This window comes from Scatophagus argus, chromosome 1 (assembly GCF_020382885.2).
Source record: "Scatophagus argus isolate fScaArg1 chromosome 1, fScaArg1.pri, whole genome shotgun sequence".
Lineage (NCBI taxonomy): Eukaryota > Metazoa > Chordata > Actinopteri > Scatophagidae > Scatophagus > Scatophagus argus.
In genome coordinates, this window is record NC_058493.1 from 17588799 (window position 1) to 17610966 (window position 22168).

Below are 22168 nucleotides of genomic sequence, written 5' to 3' on the forward strand. Positions count from 1 at the left end.
CTAATTTGAAAGAACAAATGTCTGTCCTAACAAAATTCTGGGCAGAAAACAAATGAGATCAGCTTAGAAAAATAAACAAATCTTAGATTTTGAGTTCAAGTTCAACAACAGGTAACATGGCATTCAGCAGGCTTTAATTTCACTCTGCTACGATGACATCACATATTACCAGACCTCATGTGACATGCTGGACCCTGAAAACCGAAATGACATGCAGTTGGTCATCTGTCGTCACTACAGCTTTGATTTAATGTGGTGTTGTAAATTGCCTGGAAAACTGCATGATGCCGTTGTCTCGCCATGGGCTTCATAGTTCAAATCAATGCTTGGAGGAACAGATCAAAAAGTGTGCTAAAAAGACAAAAGTTGTAAATCAGGCCTATAAATCTGGCACACATTACAGTTAGTTTATGTTTGATGCAACCGCCCCAAATACAGTGATGCAATCATACTAAAAGAAGCAAGCTAAGAGAGTTGGTCACAGTTTGTTACAGCTTCATACCGACTTGGAATATACAGGCATGCAACAGAACAGTCATAAACATTTACTTTGTCTAACCTCCACTGCTGCATTATCTATTATTATTCAAAACACTATTCTTCTTCATTTTGGTGAAATTAAGTAAACCTAACATTTCAACCCACGCATGGCATTATGTACGCACTTTTCTATTAGCGGGACACAGGACAGCAATAGAATTTACTAACACATAAATCAAGTGTACAAAGAGCATTATTAAGAAATTCATTAAAAATTCAGACTCACCAGCAGGTGTGCAAATAAAGGATTAGGTAGACATCAATTATACCACATAAGAACATTTTAATTGCAATTCCTGGATTGATTTACAGAAGGAAACAATCAGGCCCCATGCAATATGGCTGATTGCTCATTTTCTGGAAAAATAATGAGGAAAACACCTCACCAGGTAACACTGTTCCCAGCTGTATATTACACACACACACACACACAGATTCAAAGATGTGTATGTGTTCTATCATGCACGCGCATGCATAGACTTACATATAAGCGCTCATGTTCACAAAGACATTTTTCATGCCATCAATATAACAAAACACATGCACATGAAAGAAAAAGGTAACAAACAGACATGCACACACAAATACTACTGAGACACACACACACACACACATAGAAATACACATGCATTGCAGCTTGGCATTCCCATCTGCTTGTGGTGGTGGAGAAGTTCTTAAGCACCAAATGTTGTGCTGTTATGACTCAAGTTTGTGAATTCTCAAACCTCCTCTGTGTTCCTGATTACTGCATTATGGCATCTGCTTAATTAGCTTGGCTTGTGTCATATGTTGCGCACGGGGGGGGTGTTAAAAAGTGCCCTTCCCTCTTGCTCATTATCTGCCTCGATTCATGTGATGTATAATCTCTCTTGACAGACATTCATATTGACATAGGGACAGCTGTCAGCAGAGCGTGGTCATAAAGGGTGCACATAGAATAAAAATCACAAGGAAGGCAGATAAGTGAAACTAGTGATTCTCTGTTTTATTCTGGACCATCAACACCACAACAGTTCTAATTATAGTGAATTTAATTTTATGGATGAGAGTTTTTTCGGGGAGAAGAAGCTGATTGTTGGCCATGCATTTTGATTACTTCAGGTAATATTCAAAGTAACCTCCTGCCAATGTATTTCCTAAATTGGTGCGGCGTCCAACTCTTGGCAAGGAATCAACCTCATTATTGCAATGTGGGAAATTCTAATCATTATCTGCCAAACAGCTCTGGACAATCATTTCTATCCTACAATACACTACATTTGTAATGGGATAGAAAGTTTGTAGCCTAGAAATGTTGGTTTTATACAAGTCAGAGAATCACATTCTGACTAAGTTTAATGAAGACGATAACATTACTATATTACAAGAATTCCAACAGGGTAACATACAAATAGGACCTTTAGAGATTTTATAGTCATGACACCAGACTGAACGCGTACGAGTTGATGAAATCTCATGATTATGGCCAACAAACTATTGCTGAGATATGGTTACAGTTAGACAACTAAAACGATTTTTTTAAGGTTATGGATAGCTGTACTTGCCCGACACCTGTCCACCACACCCTTTATCTGCTTTGCTACAGTGTATAATGGACAAAGTGCCTTCAAAGCTGGCACTCAAAGTCAGCACAGGGGGGAAAAAATGTATATATGGTCTGCGGATTTGCACAATAAGGACATAATGTCTAGGATACTGGACTGCATGACAAGATGAAAGACCCAAACATTTTCCTTTTTTAATCTTCAGCAAATATGAATCACAATTATTGTTTATCCCATGTAAATTTGTTGTTGATTTTACACAGTGCACATGGATTAACAAAACTAGACTACAAAGACTCTACAGCCATGCTAGCAGCTCTGTGAGGTAAATGCTCACATCAGCATGCTAACATGTTGATGTTCAGGCTAGTGTTACCATGCAAACATTGACTAATTATGCACTCTGCACGAAACACAAAATACAGATGTTGAGCTATATCACTGAATAAGTGAAAACTATGACCTGCCAGAAAGAGTCATGGTTCGCCAAGTCAATCGGATTCATCCTGTGGGGACCATGAATGTATTATTAATGTAATATGTGATGTAATATATAATATAGGTATCATTTAGTGTGTATAAGTGAAATTTTACTTATTTTATGAATAATCAGGAAACAACTGATCATCTAAAAACTAAGTGATGTTGGTTGATGTATTTTTGTGTCTGTATGTTTAGCACTTACTATATAGCAACCTGAATAAATATTCTACGTTCTCCACTCATGAGTCAGTATCCCTTCCTTCAACAGACAGTTGTGACCTTACAGCCTCCAAGGCAAAGCTACAGCATTGTTTCAAAATATGATAAATAAATGAAAATTTGAGCAGAGATGCTAACTGTGGTCAAGTGACTATTATCCCCCCTTGAAAATATACTGAATTTCACACCCACTCAAAAACTCCCAACATATGTTCCATTGATGTCTAATGGGCCTGCTTGTGCTATTTGCAGAGACTGGAGAGGGCAATTAGTTGCATGTGGCGTTGATTAGCACTGAATCCACAACAGTGCTTGAAGGAATATAGAAAACAAAATACTAAATTACTGCTGAAGCTCTTTCTGACAGAATGCAATGAAATGGGAGAAACTATTAAACTTCATGGTAATAACAGGTAAATGTGAACACATTAACTATAGCATGGTGCCCACGGCTAAGATTATGCATATTCTACCTACAAACAGCCTGTGCCAAGCAATGCATATAAAACTGAAATAAATGGCTACAGATGCATGAACTTGCCCTGAAAGAGGTTTGCTTACTCTGTGATCTCATTCTTAAATGAAACCAATTTGCCTAGAAATTGGTTCTAAGGCCTAATGCTGAACTCTGTACATCAGCTCCACCACACACACACACACACACACAGTTTGCTTTTACAAACGCACTTTCACAGTCACACTGCTTCCACCCCTTCCCTCGCTGCAAATCATGTTTGACTTTGAAGTGCTAATTTTGGAAGTTTAGCCAATTTTTATTTGCTGCTTTGAAATGTATCCCCTAAGCTGCTGCAGCAGCAATGAAATATACAGACCTTTACAATGAAGGATAAGTGACCAAAATGAGAAGCGCCTGGTTTTCTTCCTAACATTATATAACTGTGAATAATCCCCACATAGCATTTTCTCCCGTGCCATCACTGCCTCAATTTATATTCAAAAATATTATGCAGACTTTTTACTTTTCGCCCCATTCCCTACCTAAAGTTTGAGCTAATTTATCTGCACAAAATGCTGCAGACAAAAACCTAAAAACATTTTTAAAATCATTACTGTTCCTTGTTTTTGAGTGTGTGGACATAAACAGTGAAGGAGAGTAAAACAGTAATCGAAGTATATGGTTTCACGTTGGCAGTACTTTGACAGTATCTGGACTTTGCTAACAAGATACCTAATGAGTGTTAGATAGCAGGGATGTTGTATCATTAGTGTATTTCTCTGCAGGTGAAGACTGAGTGCAGGTTTTCACTATACTGTAGTGATCTAATTCAGCAAGATCCAAACCCTGACAAAAATCAAGGCTCACATGGCCCCTTGTCTGTAATACAAAACACTAACCCAAACACTGAAAAAAAGGCCTTGGTAATATACGTAGCAGCGCTTACCGCTGTGATGGATGCAAGGATGACCTCAATCACAATCCTTTCTTAACTGCTTTCAGCGGGAGCTGAAGCATTATATAGTAAAATAAGTTGATCAGATTGGCTCCTCACCAAGCAGCCCAGCTAATAACATGGAAAGCGAAGAGCTTGAGGGAGAGAAGATTTGGTATGTGGGCCCCTCCACTTCCCAGCGCTGCTCCTCTTTAACACAGTCCTGGACTTGGCAATAAATTGCTTTGGTAATCAGCTTTTTGAAAAGCTTATTTACTGCTTGTTTTGTGTTTATTGTAGTTCTCAGAATGAAATACAAAATTGGATTTTATTACATGTGCAATTTTCTCCATTCCTAAAGAATGGTGAGAGAGAGAGAGAGAGAGAGAGAGAGAGAGAGAAGACACATCACCTTGTTGAGTATGGATGATCCAGAGAGGATGTATTGAGTATATTATTTTTGATTATCTTTCTGTTTTGATGCAGTCTCCTTGTGGTCCTGGATACACACTGTGGGATCGGGTGGAAGCAGCATATAAAATGTCCCAAACAAACTGAGCTCAAAAAGTATCTGAAAGAGTGACAGAGAGGAAAAGGAGAGTGTGGAATAGGCTGAACTGTACGTAACTGTTGCTTAGTTTGCTAGTTTTGAGTTTGGCCGATACAATGTTTTACAAGCCATCGTTATCAGCAGAACTTAGCTCTGATAGCGTCCAGTGAGCAGAAAAAGGTTATGTCCACTGTGTCAGTCTCTGATACTTGTCACCCCTTTTGTTATCTTGATGATTAAATGTCTGCCGGAGTCCATTTTATTCCAGCAATATACTGACCTAGTCACTGGCTTAGCATTAGCTGATAGCAGGACCTGTCCACAATAAGGAGAACAAGCTAAACAAAGCAAAAATAAATAAAAAAATAAATCTAAAGACAAAAAAAATACACCCTAAAAGGGCAGTTAGCTTGTTAATCCCCAGCAAAATTTAAAACTTACTGCTAAAAATTAGCAGTCCACAACCCACTGCCACCAGTGTACTGCTGACTACTCTCATCAACTATAAAATCAGTTTTGTGTTCTGTTAGCAATGCTCGTTCACTGAACAACTGGAATATAAGCTTAATTTATTCACAAGAGTAATTCACAAATGCACAAAGCATGTATACACATTTCAAGTCTCAGTGATCCTTTTCACAGTTCCATCACTATGTAAAACGCAGTATGTGCTTTTGTAGGCCATGTACTACAGTGTTTCCCAAACATTAATTTATTTGTGGCAGCCCACGACAATATCTGCATTGACCACCACATATTATTATTCTCTATTTTTGCAGATGTGTGTGTGTGTTTCCCACCCATAGACTTTAAGCTACTTAGACGGGCCACCCAGGTACAATTGGTGACCCATGTCAGCATTTTTTAATATATATTTTTTCGCTCCATCCAAGAGAACAATGCCATTTGTGACCAATTATCTAGTAAACAATCTCCCTTTGTGCTACTCCTCCACTGACAATTGCACATACTCTGCAGAGAAACACAGAGAGGAGTTCTCTGGTTAAACGCCACTCCTGTAAATGTACTTATTGTGTTGCAATCGTTCATGTTCAATTTAGACCTACTTGTGCTGCTGTTTTAGGATTCTAAGTGCACCTGGTTGGTGCAGTGTCATTTAGGACCACACTGGTTTTGATTGTTTCGAGAAACTATGTCACTAACAACAAGCCTCCTCCAGCACGCGGCTCACCTGTTGTTGTGAAAACAGAATCACATGTGGAAAAATCCAGAAACGCTGGTTGTGTTTTTTGGGCGACTTCATTAAACATCCTGTTGACAAAGAAAGTCAACAGAGCAGACACAGGTAGAGAGAAACAGAAAGAGGCGAGGTAGAGCAAGTAGTGTGCAGGTGTGTGCAAACAGAGACCAGAGGCGGAGTGTATGTATCCGAGTTTGGGAAAAGAGGACTGAAGAGAACTGAAGGAAAAAGCAAAGCAAGCAGACTAAAGTTACCCCCATCACACAATATTGTCACAAAAAGTCAACAATTTATTTTTTAGAATAATTTTTCCCCCCTTATGCCAACATATTAATCATAAAGCAATCCAAATCAGAACAACGGTATGCACTCAGGTTTAAATTAACCACATTTTTACACTCCAAGTTTATTCTTCTGTTTCACGCATGTCATTGCAGCGACTGTGCGTTGGGCTCTTAGCACTGCCAAAAGGTGACCTACACTCAATACTGTGCTAATGCATCAAACGGAGGACTGCTCTGCTAACATACTGCTCACACTGCGCTTCCAATGTAGACAAGGTGTCACAATGTGTAAATGTGTCACATCCTGACCTTCGAAAAATAATCTATACACTCAAACAGTTATACAACAGTTAATAAAAACACGTCTTCACTAACAACATTTTCTAATTATTTTTCTATTAGTCTATCATTTTTTGCATCAAGCTATCTAGAAAATCATTTTAATATTCTCAGGGGTGCTTGGTGGATGTAACTGGTAGCTAAAAATTGTACCATGATGATAAGGCATTAGAGGCATTACGAACTCACTCATATTCAACACATTTTGACTAAAATGAGCAGTGACTTTACATTATTTTGCAGTCTGACAGATTCCACTATAATCTTCATAGGGATTAGGACTTTTATTGCGAACATTTAATTAGCTTAGCTTTTTGATTTGAAACAGACAATCATAATTTCCTACTGTACATGCTGTCTGCTTCAATGCTACATTTTCGGCTGATCAATATTTAAGTAATACGTGTTTTTTTACATTAGTTATTATCTGTTTTTGGATTTGATGATCAAAACTTGTTTATACTGTTACGCAGATGACACCCAGCTTTTTAAATGTATGTCTTGTCATGCTTAAACTTTCACTGCTAACCAACATAGACAGAATCCAGCCTGAGAGCGTGAGACCTACACAGCACTTGGACAAAATCATCAAGGGAATGTAGTGGTAAAACAAAAGGTTGGTAAAGTATGAATGTCTGCTGGCTAAACTGTCCAAAGTTAAGTAATAGTAAACTCTGGAAAAGATGAACAAAATGAGCAAGCACCAACAGAAATAAGTATCCATCCCACCAATGTCACACAGAAGCTGTAGCAGGGTTTCATGGTAGCAGTTAACATTTCTCACAATTGTCAAAAAAATTCTGACAATTTATTAATGAAATAGCAACTCCGTGTGTTGAGAGTTACTATTTCTTGCTAGCTATGTAGCTATGTTCATACCATCCAGCAACAATAGTAACTGACCTTTACCCTGCCACAATGAAGCAGTAATAAAACACACAGAGGCTGAACAACAGTTCATATTCAATACATTATGTTTAACATACCATTCAAAGCTACCCCTATTCATATTCAGCAATTATTCTGGTGGCACATAATTACAATAAAATCCAAATGAGATCTCTGTAGCACTGACATACTTTCTGCTAGCAGGTACAGGATGCCTCATATATGATTAATTAATTGCGGCAGGCTGCCATCTGTGTTTTAACTGATTAAATAGCTCACAAAGTGGGATGCACCTTTTGATGTGAACCTTTGGGGAACCGGCTCTGTCTTTGTATTTCTACCTTGATTAAGCACAATACTCCAGCACTTCCTCCAGTCCTCTATTTCAAAGTCTCTTTAATTTGGGAGGAAAGGATGCAAAGGCGTTTGGGGTACTTTAAAATGGTGCCCGTTTCCAGTAGTCAAGGGGCTGTCTCTCTCTTTCCTTCTTTTTTTTTATTAAGTGAATGTTTCACACAGGGCTGGGCTGGTGAGCAAGCATCGAGACTTCAGATAAAAATTGATTCCAGTAAATTCTCACCTGAGATCCATCACAGTGAAAGGCTTTAAAAGGTCACACATGTAATAAGTTCCTATGGTCTCAGTCTCTCCAATAATAGTCCTTTAGTCTGCCATGGAAGGCTGGTATATAGAAATAATTGAGTAATCTGTGGACCATTCAATTCAATCGTGGGACTCAGTGACAGTGCAAGGCCTGCTGGGCTGTGGAGAGGTTGTTTTGGAGACTCTTTTTGCTGGCAGGGAAATGGTTTGTTGCCTAAAGACATGTACCTCCATCTTTGCAACGGCACAGTGGATCACTGACATTTTAGAGGCTCTTCCAGGCCTAAACTGTATAGGATCATGTCAGCGTTTCAATTCAGAAACAGGAGAATACGACAAGACAGAAATTAATGCCTGAGAGCAATAATTAAATTAAAAGCTCTCTTGGCATCCTAAATTATCATGTAACCTCAACCTATAGAATAGTTACTAAATTATTCAACATTTCAGAGCTTCGTAGACATTTTAAGGTTGTTTTTGCTTACACATGACATAAGTACAAAACTTAAACAGACTAAAGGCCCATTATCTAAGCCCCTCACCCATTGCTGCTACACCTGTCAAGAGTTCCAACTGCAAGAATGCAGTTTATACTGATGAACAGTGGCAGATTTACCACCGCAAATTCTTAGTAATTTTTGAAACAATGCATCGTTGAGCCAAAGCAGGTTCCTCGCTTCTAACCAGCAACAATTTATTTTGCCAACTGAACTGACAGGTTAGTAAACTTAGAGCTTAAAAAAGACTGCTCTTGCATTGCAGCCCAGACCTGGCTAGCTATAGTGTCATAAGTTTGACATGGTAAAATAAAAGATCACTGACAAAGATTTCATTCAGAAAAAAACTTTTCGAGTAAGAGCTAGGTACAATTTTGGCAAACATAACCCAATCTTGCTTAACGTTTAACATCCTCAACTCTAAGGTTAGACGAAAGACTAGGTCAGAGTCAGAGTCCTATACTACATTACTGTTCACGTGGAGTTTTTGTTTTCAGTATAACCTGTAAGCCCACAAACTAATGTATGAAATGCTACTACTTGCGACCCCTGCAGTCTTTCTACTAGAATTCTATGTTCACTGCATCAAGACGGCCAGAAATCCAAAACTTGACAACCTGCTCTGCCTAGTTACAGTTGTTAAGCTGTTATTGGAAATCAATGATGGGGGGAGGGGTTTAGCAAACAGTCAGTTGTATGCTACCACACAAAGCTGACAGTTGTCTTGTGAAAATGTTGAAAGGCCTGGTTAAAGATCAGAGAAAGTCCTTGTGAATTTAAAAAAAAGAACAGACTATAAAGCAATTCCAGATTCATTTTGATACTGTCTGGCAGTTGAATAATTAGTTCATATTGCAATGCTGCATATTGTCTGACCCAACACTTGATCTCTTTATCTGCTTTACCCACTATACTGTCTTTTCTCTCTATCTTTATACAGTATCTATCTGTACGCTTTTGAATCTGAAAGCAAAAGGACAGACCTTGTGTCTTGTGTTACACTGCAAAACACATGAAATCTGATGGGTGTACTTTAATTAGGTTTCTTCAGAAGAATAATTTGTTGACTGCACATAGTTGTCAATACAGCCATATCACCATCCAAGTGATTCCAGGCAAAGTAACTCGGACCTATGTCTTGAAATGCCTGCAAACTGCAACAGCATTTCCAAGCAAGTCGCAGATGTCACAGAAGTCTTTACGCATCTTTTTTTTTTTTCAGGAAAAAAAAAAAAAAAGTTCCCACAAGCATTCTCCACACATGCACATACACACAACATGACAGTTTTAGAAATATGACTTAAACCAGAACAGATGGCCCTTAAAAGTAAAACACAGTAATTCAATCTGGCTAATGGGAGGAAAGCCACAAACTGCTCCATTCTCATTTCTTTGACTGAGAAACTCAGCTGAATTGCTTCTCCAGCTTTGATGCCCGACCCTTCTATCATAGTGTGTTTCTGTGTTCCCCATGCATATTATAAGACATTTAAAAGGAAAACAGTGTATATTTACTAGACATGCCTCACTGTGTGCACAGACAAGAGCTATTAGTGCCTAGAGAGAGGGGGGAAATGTATTGTAATTGATTGTTACAAAAGATTACCCTCTTCAAGAAGCATCAAGCTATTTCAGAACTACATTTGACGCCTTAGAGCGCTGTGCAAAGAAGGCTTTTTCAGTGCCGCACATTCACACTGACATGCAGTTTGCAAAACAATTACCATGCGATGTTGTTTGATCTTTGTCCCCTCTCTGGAGCAAGTACAACTCACTTTTCCACCACGAGGGCAATTGTGGCTTCTATCAAGGGATGTCAGTTATACGCAAATGGAATGCTCATTCCCTACAGGTGCCCAAAAGCTGCAGTAAGTAGCTGCTTTCACCATTAGAATTATGCTGTTAAATTAACAGTAAATTATTGGAAAGTTGTGGCTACATGTGTTGTTGCAGTTATTTAAATCTTGCAATGAGTTTCGACAATGGTGGTTAGTTTGAAATATTAACTTCTAAATGTGTTTGGAGTGTTCCAAAACATGCATTAGGTTTAGTGTGGAAAAGGATTTAAAAAAAAAAAAAAGGCTAACTTAATCGACAATATGGCATCGTACTGCAGGATACTTTTTCAGGCTGTCTGTGAGGTTGAGTGAACCATAGTCTTAGACTTACGAAGACAAAACAATGCTGTGTCTGGAATTGATTTAATTTCACTTACTTTCTGTATGCTCCAGTTACAGAGGGGTCGTATTCCCTCATGAGTGTTATCTAATTGTCCAGTGAATCTGACTATAGATTTCAACTTAACAAATATAAGTAAACTCTACATAAAATTTGACAGACTATATAGTAGCCAATTTGACGTGAAACATACCTATGTTGATTATGGATTTGTGTATAAAGGGGGATGGGCATTGAATCTGCAACTCCCACTGGGCAGAAAATTGGTTTCTGTAGCAGCACTATAGCTAGGAAACTTCTAGTCAGTCTTTGGGAGAAATATTAACCCGCTGGGCCATGGGCACAAACTTTCCAACCTTATTGTTGACAGGCTTTATGAGCCTAATGCACTTTGTGATGTATAGCATAATAACCCAGTATATGACTGTAGGGCCTTACTCTTAATATCGGCTGCCGAGTGGATCAGGCAAAATTATTGTAATGAGAAAAAATTTCCATACAACAGCAAAATGAGTTCATTACTCTAAGTTATATTGGTCAAGTAACCAAAAGAAACTGATGGTTTTATTAAGCCAGAATTGAATTTCAGCCATAAACAGAATTACACAAACAGGCAGACAGCAAAATGTAATAATAATTACATTAGTGTTACCATAAAGGTTATCAGAATCGCCCCTGCTGCTTCTTATTCATCACTTTCAAACAAAGATACTCTTTTCAGCTCTAGGATAGCTTTGGTTTTCTGGTCTTCCAAAACCTGATCTGAAATGTGTACAGTTAACCTGTCCAATTTGACCTTGAACACAGCTCTAAAAATGCAGGTGCAAATCTAGAAGATGCAACTGGTCAATTCCAGTCTTAACAAGAGGGTAGCAGGAAACAGAGTACCTCACAAGTCCTTTCCCTCACAGCATGTGCTTACTCTACCTGCGGGATTCCCAGTCATTACCAGGAAAGCTGGTAGATGCAGCCCCTGCAGCACACCCAGGATGTCCTGGGATGGTTTCCAAATCGACCACTTTCTGTACACATCCAAAAGGTGGCGCTCTTAGCACTTATTCCTCTGAGGATTGTTTTATCTTCAAAGTATTCAAGATTGGTGAGGTTTAGAATTAAAATAATTGGCTTTGAATGTTTAGAGTGTTTGAACATAGTACAACATGTGTACACATTTTTAATTACAATCACGCAATTAAGAGTACAATCTACTTTTGGCGGATCCTGAAGCTGCATTCCATGTCTTATGTGTCCATTAAACAAAGTATCAGCAGTCACTCCTCCCAAGGTTACCATCTCTCCGAGTAGCTGGATGTAGTCTCCAGCTGTCCACCGAGGGCTTCAGTGCATCCTCTTCATCAGCTGATTATGCTATCTATCAAGCCCAGCTGTCCCTGCCCATTTAAACCTTTGTCAAGTCCTCCATGCAACGCAGCCTGCAGTAAACCAAGTAATTGCACTTTTGTAATCCAACACCTGAACATCACTTGCCCCGTATATTTCTGAAACAGATAAGCAAGATGGTGCATTTAAAGAGTAACATTTGGGACTTGTGTTGCGTTGACGGAGGCATGGGGAGTTGCCTTGATGACAAAAACACTGGTATCGAAAAGAGCATTTTTTTGTTGTAGTTACAGCAAGCTAATAGAAGGAAAAACAGATGCCAGCTGCTTTTTTTTCTTGTTGCCAAGGCACAAACAGGATGCTGGCAGCTACAAAGATTCAATTATAAAAAGTACAGAAAATAATTAGAAAAAATAATAGCACTTGAAAAAAATGCCCCTCCAGAAATTGCGCATAACAATAAATCCGTTAATTAGCTCATTAATATTCAATTGGGGTCAGTGGACTTAATGGAACCTTTTTCATGGGCCAAGGAAATGTTTAACACTCACTTTTCCTCTGCCTGTTCTCATTATCAACTATGCACAGGCAGGCCTTATCAGCCCTCCAGATGGCGAGGAACAATGCAGCACCATTATCGTCTTACAGCAGCGTGTGTGCCTTGTAACCGGTGTGTGCCTGGGACAGTGAAGTATAGATACTGAGGCATTTAGTGTAATTGATATGTGGTATATATCGTATTGTTTAGGCCTGTTTGTTTGCTCTGCTGGTATTCAAGGCGAAAGGAGAGGCGAAGATTGATTTTCACCGCAGCCATTCCCGCTCTCACCACAGGTCACAGATAACTTGTCAACGCAGGTTTTTGGGCTGGTGTAAAATGCATCAAGGCTAAACTCTCTCGGGCATAGTGGAGGATAGGGAGTTTCATCTCTGCAAACACAAGCCCTCTCATTGCCGTTACCTTGTGCATGAGACAGATGTTTTATTCAACAAGTACATGGGATGGAGAGATGTCCGAGCAAAAGGTTTTTCGCATCTCTGCTCTGTAAGGCTCCCTTTCCACATGTCTGCTTTGCAAATACAAGTGTCATTTATTCTACTGATAAACATACATTTATATTTTCACTGTAAAATGTCTCAGTATTTTGGACCCAATTTTTCAAAACAGCATCAAAAACATCTATGACGTATATTATCAGATATTTTAAACTCTTAAATAGTACTGATATTGGCATCAACCTCAAAAATCCAGACTATAGCGACCAGTGTTTTAATTAATGTACTATATGACAGTATAATTAAATGTAAGTATATAGTAATGCAAGTATAAAGTAATGTACCATAATTGCTCTTTTTATTTGATGAATACATAAAAGTACTTCCTCCTTACAGCAGGATTCCTCAATTATCTTATAGCCAGTTAATCTGACATTCCTTACTTCACTGAGACACTGTGTCTGGTTGCACAGAGAATCTGTAAACTTGCTAGGTCCCTGCATGCAACTGCACTCTGTCTTGTAAGCTTCTCAAAGATTCAGATGACTTCAAGCTATTTCCCCCAAAGTACAGCATCGGCCTATCATCAGAAAGCAGACCAAGGCAGAACCACTCATGCATACACAATTGGGCAGGAAATGACTGTGTCAAAGTCTATGGTAAAGCCAAATTTAATTAATGTAGGTATGATGAAAGCTAAGTTGTCACTATGGGGCATTTTAAACCGATGACATTTACATTGCCTTTGTTGGGATCGCTTCCAGAAATCAAGAACACCAAGTAATATGCTAGCAAGGATTTTACAGTTCTGTGATTTTCTGAGCAGAGTAAATAATGCAATCTGCTAAGAAATCTTCATTCACTGACAGTAAAAAAGGAAATTGATGCCACTTGTTACAAATATTCAATACATTTATTTTTTGTCAGCTTTTTCCATAACTCTGTGGATTAGTGTGCCTCAATTCGGAAGATGAACCATGACTGAAACCTCATTTTCTATTAACTTGCTGCATCTCTTGTGCCCATCATTATATCTACAATAGTTCAGTGTCAGCCTTTTGAAAGCCAGTATTTTCAGTCTCATCCAGGGTTATCCCCTTTTAAAAAAAATATGGCAAAACATGAAAGCAAAGAGTTTGTTTTTGTATCTGTTTGAAGAGAAGGCTGTGAATTTTTGCACAGATAAAGGCTGTTGCACTTGTTTCTAACATGTCAGTTTATTGACACCATTCTCCCAGCCGAGGGAGATTATTAGAAATGACAGATTATCAACGGTGCAGAAAAATACAGGGCTGCATTGGATGACTTAAAGGAGATTTTCCCATGTCTTCTTGTCAACTAAGAGAAAATAAAGAAGGTACAAAATAAAATTGAATTCACCTGGCTGAAACAATGCAGGTAGGAGGATTTAACAATGAAAGCATTTCTAAACAAATAACTAACAATGCATTTCAGCTGTGAGAGCTCACAGAGCACAATGGCTTGGATTGAATGTGCTGAATCTGCTCTGGCTATCCCACAAATAGAGGTGATCCTATATCATGTGCTTAAAGGTTGCAGCTTGAGAGCCCAGGTGTCATGGATAATTCCTACTCAGATATCTATAGCCTTCACTATCTCACCCCATTCTCTCTCTCCTAGCTTAACTTCACCTATGTCACTCTGTCAAACAGGCAAGCTGCCATCCTATTGATCCCTCAGCCCACCCCAGCTTGCAAACACCAACCGCCCCCTCCTCAGGCCCACGCGTAAGAGCAGTCACTAAACCCGTGGGTAAAGGGAAAGAGGACGCTCCCCACTGAGTGCAATTGGGATTTGAGAAAGTTAAACACTTCTCAAGCACAAAATTTCAGCCTGGGCAGCAGAGAGGGGATTCTGTCCTCAGACCCCCTCACGCTCACCTGATCAGAAGGTCAGTACCATCACCATCGTCCTTCTTGCCCATGTTGCACTCTCGCCGCATTTCAGTAGCTCTAGAGGGGCTCAGCTTTCTCATTAACTTCAAACACTGCTGTCAACAGTTTTTGCTGCTGTCCTTGACTTTAAAATGATACTGGATTCATATTTTTGACACACTGCGGGGGTGAAGGACAAAAGGGATGAAGGGGGATAGTAGATGAGGTCTTGAACTTTGATGGACAACACAAAACCATAAATACCAAGAATATAACAATTCACAAAGACTGCAAAGCACTGAAAGAGCAAGAGACAAAGTTGGTCTAAAAAGACAGATCTAATCCTCACAAAGTAATCCTTACAAAATAATTCATCTAAAATCTGCAATGATGCCACAATGGCCAGTTGACAAACACGCAAATGAAACAGATAAGAAATAAATAAATTAAAGCTGTCATATCAGCATATACTGAATGTACTAGTTTGTTGTTTGTTGTGCCTAATCAGATACAAGCCAATCCAAGAGAGGGCTATAATGCCGTGTGCACCTCCTGTATGGTGTTGTACTATACTTCACCCTCGTCAGTGCGTTTGTTTCTGTTCCACCGTGTGACAATTCTCATGTAAAATCACTGCTTTTCTTTCCATACACGAACAAATGTTTCAGAGGCTGAAATATGTGCACGTCCAGGTTTGTACAATGTATTCCCAGCTTGTAAATGTAACCTTTAACAGGACACAGATGACACAAGACACAGCAAAGGCAGCACAGGACGAAATAAAATGTGCAGGAACAGACACAGTGGATCGAAACATCAGAGGAGATAAAAGAGACACATAAGGCACACAAGTAAAATATAAAAGTATGAAAATTAAATTATGAGGGGAGATTTGAACAGACTACATTTAATTTATTATTATATGAATAATTTCTGGTGCATAACATTGTATAATGTTGACTGACAGCAAATTGAGATTGCTTGTAATTCATTATACTTGTTATATCATTTCACCACAATGTACAAACTACAATAAATGCCACTAAATAAGAAATCTAAACAACACACAGAGCAGAAGACAGATGGCAGCAGAGGACACAGGACCTCCAGGATAAGACACTAAAGTACCCCAGACAAAGTAGAGGACAAGACTCAAATTGTTATAACCATCTACTGGGCAAACCTTTGAAAAGGGTCTATTGAAAAGGTCCCCATGTTATCTTAACACAGCTGTTAAACAGACAAGACCAGATGGCTCATCAGCAGGCTCCAATGACATCTACACTAACTCACTACAAGTGGTTTGTTGGTCCCAATAAATATCTGAAACCTGCAGTTAAAAGGTTTCCATTGAACCTTCTTGTTTCTAAGTGACGCCCAAGTTAGCCCAGTGCCCTTTATCCATTCAGACCTGTGGGTCTCCTGCAACACAACCTGCAAGAGTGAAGGAAGGGCATTTAAGGCTGTATTGCCACTACAAAAAGAGCCGCATGTTAACAAGAACAAGACAAGCACATTAAGTTCAAACAATACAGCACAGCCTCCAATCCTGTGCTCTCTTTCACTCACTACATCCCACCCCCTCGGGGTTAGCAGACCTTCCTTCATGTTCAAAGATTATCTGTTAATCCAAAATGTGCAGGAGCATGAGACGGCAGGAAAGGGACCAATACACGGGGGGGTGGGTGCATGGCTTTATTTGTTTATTGGCTTTCATATTAATCCATTGGAACACAGTGCATTTTCCCCCTCTTTTCTGGGCATGTGTTGTGTGAATGTTTTAGACCCATTAAATGGAAGATAGAATTTTCAATGGATAGCATGTAAAAGTATTAATTGTAAAGACCATTATTTGGTGTCCATGAGGCTGAATCAGCTTAGCCACTCCATTCCCCCATTTGCATACAAAATGCTTTATTTTGGCAATCAATGAAAGTGCTCCACTGTATGTGTGGCTTATCACATGCTTGCAGGAAATGGATTCCTTAGCCATCTCGTTAAATTCTGTTGATGCAGAACAATTTGAAACATGGCACAGGCAGCAATGACATTTAAAGATGCCTCGGCTTAATTATATTTTGCAAACATTTGGGCTGTTTGTCCTCGGGGATAAAGTGCCTCCACTACAAAGTTAACTTGTTAATAATTCAAAATGAATCTCTGTTTTTGTTGAGCACCAATCATTATCTCCTATTAGTGCTGGTTAAGGGCATTCAAGGTGCCTCAAACACACTGGGGAGACATGCTGCTATTTAATACTTAAAATGAAGCACATGAATGCAGCACCATGAACTCTGTCAATTTCAGCAGAGAAACCGAGCCACTAAATTTTCTGGAAAAACTTAAAGCTTCAAGACAGAGCAGAGATGCCGAAGTGCATAAAAATAAGTAATTGAGTAAATCATTTAAATAAATACATACACCCACACACAACCAGAGAACAGGGAAAGAAGATGTTAGCTGAGCATAAGTAATTTGGGGGCAAAAGGTCAGAGCAGGCTTGAAACAAACTAGTTTGTATGTTGTGTCATTCGACCAAAAAGTGTTTATAGTTGTTATGAAGAGCTACACTCAAAGGTGAAGCAAAAAGTCTTCAGTCAAACAGGGTGAGACAGCTCATACTTTATGACAGTCCCTGCTCGCAGGCATAGAGCTGAGACAATTAGTCATTAACCGATTGGTCCACTGACAGGAAGTACATAGGCAGTTGTTTTGATAATAATTTAAGTCACTTTTCTCCAGCACCAGTTCGAAACAACTTGTGAAGATTTGCTGCTTTTGCTAACTGAATATCTTTTGATTTTTGGATTAGTAGAAGGACAACTGAGGATGGCACCTTGTGATTTAGGATAATGCGTATGGGTATTTTTCACTATTTTATTTAGCAAACAAGTCATCTTTTAATTGAGAATAATCAGCAGATTGATATTCAAAAGGTGTGTTGAGCAGCACATACCCTTAAACTGTGACTGTACATGCTCAGGATGTTTTTGACATGTTTTTGAACATATGCTGTGTATGTGCATTCACAAGGCGGAGCTCACATTCAAGCTCTCCTCCAGCGTAGTGTGTGCATGTTTTGTTCATGGCGGTCCATAGAAGCAAATTTAAATTGCATCCCTTGGAGATAGTGTCTGTCCTTCTGCTACTAATAAATTAAAGTGTGCAGACTGGCAACCATACAACTAAAAGACAGTCAAGGTCTGGCCTGTATTGTAAAGCATCTTTCAACTCCATTAATCCACCTCATTCCCTTTTCACAACTGTCTTTCTTCTATGAATATACAGGATTCGAATTTGTGACAGTGTGTCCTTCGTGACACTCAAAGCCAGGTGCATCCCCATCAATATCAGCAAAAAGAGGAAAAAAATTAAACCTTCTCAAAATACATACTGTAGGAGTGCATTGATTTAATATACTGCCATAAGCCCTTGCTCCTACACTCGACATGCAATTTGGAAATAAATTGACTGATTTAGATAAAGGCACGGGGAGGAGTTGAAAAAAACATGAGGTAAACCTGGTCCGCTACTATTCAGTAAGGTGACATTGCGCAACAAATCACTTGCATGAATAGAGAAAGAAAACGATTTCTATTTCTAAAAAGTAATTTTGTTTGGGGAAGGTGCGTTGATTGCCATGTATGTGAATCTATTCCTCTCTCGACTCTGGGAGCATGAACATTTTATAAAAGTCAATGTTATATTTTGCTGTTAGCATAATAATCAGAAAGGCCAGACTTTCATCCAAAGAATAACAGAATCTCATTTATTCCAAGTACATAATAGAGGACCAACTGCAACAGCCTATCTCTCCTTTGCTTTGTATGGTGCTGTGCAGGAGCAGAAATAGTTGACTTTTGCCGCAGCAGAGTCCATTGTGTTTTAATTGAGCCCAATGAAGAATAATTAAGTAATTAAAGGCCTGATAAGAGAGAGGCACAGTAAACAGATAAAAGACAAGTGCTGGTATTAACAATATGGTACACTGCAGAGTGAACTGCACATACCTCCAGTATGCCATCACTAAAAGAAGACAAAGCATCAAAGGCACCACCCAAAATGGGCCAACAGTCTGCATGTCATTTCTTAAAAGAGCTTGTGGCTGCGAATATGCGCGTGGTCAGATTCAAAATTTAATACTTCCCAGATGGATTTTTGGAATGGGAGTGCACTGTGATATTTTCACCACTCTGACATTAGTGGGTTTTATTTTTTGAGTAATTGCACAGCTTGATGTGTACTCAGGGGTTTCCATGAGAACGATGAAAGTCTTCTTTCAACAATGCTGCAATTATGGGGAAATATGGGAATACATTTTGAGCCAGTTCACAGTTGAGTTGACTGGAATAATAGGAATAGAAAACAGAAACATGGAGCAAGGGTGAAAATGGCAATTCAAAACTCAACTGTCTTCAAAATACCAGCCCGTTGCAAAAAAGAATGCTTACAGCTAAAATCTCTAATACCCTCTACGTGTCAAATACTGCAGAACGCCCATATTACTTTGAAGTAGTTCATGGTGACAAAATTTCCCAAACACTGGTGTCTGCTTTATTCAACATACAGCAACCATAATCTCTGTTGGCATCATATGCTGGTTGGCAGTGATAATCTATAATCCATTCAACCAGAGAGGGTACACAAATGCATATTTGTTTCCTAGGATTAAAAGCTTATAGAGGGTGTATGGCATGGCCAATAATGTTCATCCATGCCAGCTATGACAGAATTTTCAGCTGCAGTGTAGATATAGGTTTTCAAGTCACAAGATCATATTCCAAGTATCTGAACAAAAAAGGACAGACTAAATTATTGCTCAGATGGGAAAATCAAAAGCAAATATTCTGCCATGACAACATCTCTTTTAATGACTCTTTTACTAGTCAGCAGATTTGCAGGAGTAATAAGAATTTTGATACCCCTGCCTGCCAGCCTGCCATGTGGTCAGCAAACGAATCTGTCACATGAGGGTCACCAGTTCATAGTCCAAGACTGAAAAGGTCTACAACCATTGCTTGACTGAAATGAAAACCCTAAATTGCTGTAGAAATGAAATGCCAGTCAGAACACCAAAGAAAGTCCTTCTTTCACCAAAACATCAACTACAGTTTCAACACTAACAATGAAAAAAGAAAACTCTTTATTCGACTACAGATGTCCTCTTACTGATTGAGCAATTCAGCACTGTGTTGTTGTCATTGTCATAAAAAGTCTGAAAAGTAAAGCAAGGAAAGCACATTGTCTCTGATGAGTGGTGATCAGAACACAACAAACAACAGGACTGCAGTTTTGATTAGTAGACAACTTGCATATGGCCACATAAAATTGGTTCATTTCATTTTAATATCCAGGAGAAATGATTAGGTGTGCCTTGACATTCTTCACTTAGGAAACACAACTGTGTGTGTAATTTGAATTTTATTTATCAAGTTTCAAGTTTCGGTTTGCCTCCTAAGGCTACATTTCAGAGAGGTGAAATAAATTGTTGGGCCTACCATCCAATGAGATGGTGGTTTGTCCTGTAGAGGAACAGCCAACATGCTACTTCAGGATTATGTCTGTATTGTGCAGAACTTAAGTTAAATCTAATACTTTAAATGGAGTCTTTGCTATTGTGGTAAACCATGCCCAAAGCTATTAGGAAAGTACTGTACTCAACACTGCCTGACAAGAAAACCACAACTTCCTGTCCAACACCTTATTAAGTGAAAATTATATTTTGGAAGTAGAGGACCAACAGGGTCTCTGACAACCCACCAAACTTGTAAGATAGAGTAGACAGAGGAGCCGCAGGTACCCCATCTCTCACCTTGTAGCACAAGCCAGCTACGGGCCAGACAGTGCTCCTCTAGCTACAACACAAACCACTGGAGAAACAAAAGATCTACAGGTCATAACAGCTATGACTTCTCAAAGGTGGATTAATATTCAGACAGGGTTTCCTGGCCAGCTGACCCTAGACATCAAATTGTGCAGATTTTATGGGTACCAAGCAATAGACAACAGGTCTCATAGCCTTCATGGCAAGCTGCAATTGCCCCCGCAAATTTATCGAAGGTGGGGAAACAACCTTTCCACAGCAATTCCGGAAGAGGTGTTTTGGTTATATGGATTCTGTTATGTTCAAAGAGTTCTAAAGGAGGCAAATGATGGGATGCAAGAATTTGTGTGTTTGCGTTGTACCAGATAAATATTTAACTGAGAGCTTCCCAAACCATTTGGATCGCCCCCTGATTGCTGGCTGCAGTAAAAGTCATAAATCCCTCCCCCTCCACGTTCGCAGAGGAGGACATAGAGCACCTTAAAAACTCAAAGTTTTCATCCATGGGAAAATTTGAGTGATACACTTCTGAATGTTTCAGAGATGTTTTGATGACAGTCAAATCCCAGTGGGTGTTGAGAATTGCGGAATAGGTGCAGCAGCATATCAACTGCACAATGAATGAACAATGATGGAACGAAGGGCCTCTTCACAACATTTAAAGGACAATATCATTATTTTTAAACCTGGGCTCTATATTTGGGTGTTAATGAAAACAAAAAATAATTTGTGCATTGTCCCCATGACATGGCTTCTTCCTTGGCCCACACTACATTTTTCACCAACTTTCATGAGACAGGCCAGTAGTGTTTTCTGTTGACAAACAAAAAACAAACAAACAAGTCGGACCAAAAGAATAAGCTCCTTGCCTTACAATGCCAGACACAATACTAAGGTCAGCATATCCAATGAAAAATGAGCATTTAAGTAAGTAATTAATCAAGAAAGTTAAGTTGCATTGTTACTGAGCCCTAAACATAACTGTATTTAACAAAAGAAACATTTCCCACAAGTGTCACAAGAAAAGTGGTTGAAATGATTCAGTCACACATAAAACTCAGACGGTAAAAATATCAGAACTGACTAAACAACAAATACACATCAAAATTTTGCAATTCTGTCATAACCTAGTAAGACCAAAGACAGAATCTATGGCAACTATGAATGGAAAGAGAAGTGTTGAGACAGGACAAAATTAAATCAAAATCAAAGGTCAATGACAATCCAACTACCAATGATTAGTACTATATATGAGTGATCTGCATCTGTTAAAACTGAGGTGCATGCAGGCCTACTTGTAGGTCAGCCTCAAGAAGTATAAATGAAGCCTAAATGTATGTAGCTGCCCTGTTGAATTTTAAAAAAAAGGACTTATAAGCCTAATCTAATCACAAC

The 22168-nt window shown here is 39.0% G+C and overlaps 1 long non-coding RNA gene across 1 annotated transcript in view; it reads right to left on the bottom strand.

Moving 5' to 3' along the window:
• Window positions 1-22168, bottom strand: part of LOC124058728 — a 159159-nt gene that overhangs the window by 133600 nt on the left and 3391 nt on the right. The window lies entirely within an intron of this gene.